The following is a 2,256-nucleotide window of genomic DNA, read 5'->3' as shown; positions in this document are numbered from 1 at the left end:
TCTGATACCAATAAATGTAATACCCCTACCCGTATTCATTGTCGGAATAGGGTACGAGGCATTACCGGAGTTTACGAATTAAATTTTTTTTAAAATTTTTTTTTTTCAATTCAACATATTTTCATGATAGATTCATGCATTTATATAAGATAACGTCATCACATATCTATAACCAGGTTTGTTAACCATACTAATGGCTAACTTTACATTCATTTCACGTTAACATTTACTTTGTTAGCTTATACATGCCATTGATTTCCAAAATAAAGTTTCTTTATATACCGAAATCCCGAGGTTGATAAAGTGATGTGTCTCCGACCAAATCCGACCTCCGAGCTCTTAACACTACAAAACAGGGAAAAAGGAAAAGGGTAAGCACTTTGTGCTTAGTAAGCTCATGTAACAAGAATTATACTTACCTAATATTTTCAATACAATATAATAAACATTCATATATCCATTCAATGCATTATTACCCTAACATGCACAAACTCAACATTCAAGTTAGTACAATAATTTCCATGTATCAATAATATATATATATACCATGATTGATGTACTCATCAATACCATGATTTTCATTCCCTTATTATTTTTCATATTTATCCCGTTGAATTTATCGGAATTTCGATGGATTTTCAGAGGTACACTTTTAGTGTACAATTCCGGGTCTGTCAATTCATATTCATGTGTGCACATTTCCATTTCAGAGAGCACACTCCATGAACCTCAACCTTGCAAATGGATTACCATCCAGCTAAATCACGCAATATAAACTCATAGAGTATTGTCGGGATTACCAGTCCAGGCTAAATCCCCTACAACGACAATTACTCTAATGAGCTTGGATCTGAATTACCAGTCCAGGCTAAATTCAGACCTTGATTCGGATTACCCGTCTGGGCTAAATCCATTTTACACATATTCTTCGGGAGGGCTATATCAAGATAAGATCACCCGTCCGGGCTAGATCCTTTTTACCGTCAATTCCTTTTCAGAGATCCATCGAATTTTCCTTTCATTCAACCGAGATTTCTTCCCATTTTATCAAATATATCAATGTTTCATTAATTTTCATACAATGAACACTCAAATCATATTCACATCAATAACATACAATCTCAAGCATTTAAGAATATAATTCAAGTTACGAACTTACCTTGATACTTGTTTGTAAACAGTAAAATCTATTAATCCCGAACTTTTCCTTTCCTCGATCTAGCTTTGTATTTGAATCTTCTGGATCTAAATAAATAAATTTAATTATCAATTTAATACATTTCATGTTCATATGCAACATTCTCTATAATTCAACTATTATTTATAGTTCATTCAAAGCTGTCTACTTGAGTCATAGTTACTAAATTATTTATAACTTGAGCTACGGAACTCCAAATTAAGATCCGTTAATTTTCCCTGAAACTAGACTCATATATATTTTTACCATAAAATTTTCAGAATTTTTGGTTTAGCCAATCAGTACAGTTTATTCTTCAAAGTCACCCCTGTTCTGTTGTCTAACAGTTCTGACCCTTCTTCACTAAAAATAAATTATCTCTTTATACAGAATTCAAATGATGTTCTTGTTTGTTTCTATTAAAAATAGAATCATTCAGAATTTTAGACATATAAATTTAAGTCCCTAATTATTTTTATTCAATTTTTTATAATTTTTCAAAGTCAGAACAAGGGAACCCGAATTCATTCTGCCATTGTCTCACAAAATTCATTATATCTCAAAATTTACAAATCCATTGCTTACAATATTTCTTCTATGAGAAACTAGACTCAATAAGCTTTAATTCCATATTTTTTTCATCTTCTAATTCGATTCCTAAAATTTTTGGTGATTTTTCAAAGTTAGTCTACTGCTGCTGTCCAAACTGTTTTAGTGCAAGCTATTTATTACCATTTTTCCCCTAAGCTTTTAATAAATGATAATTTTGTCCCTACTCAATTAGCCTCTCAAGTGAGCTGATTTTTCTCAATTAACATTTTATTCTATCACCTTAAACTAGTTTACAACCTTTAGGAATCAGAATTTCAGCAATAGACTTTAATTCCAAACATTTTCACAATTAGGTCCCAAAAATCAATTTCCATTGAAATTGCCTAATGAAATCATCTCATAAACAAATTAAAGCTTTAATTTCATTCTATTTCATCATAAACTTACAGCACTCAACCATGGTGACTTTAAATTTCATCCATGAAATCAAAAACTAATGAATTTAATAGTAGGATCTAGTTGTAAAA

The sequence above is a fragment of the Gossypium arboreum genome, chromosome 12 (genome assembly GCF_025698485.1).
Source record: "Gossypium arboreum isolate Shixiya-1 chromosome 12, ASM2569848v2, whole genome shotgun sequence".
NCBI lineage: Eukaryota > Viridiplantae > Streptophyta > Magnoliopsida > Malvales > Malvaceae > Gossypium > Gossypium arboreum.
This window is presented reverse-complemented; position numbering follows the sequence as displayed.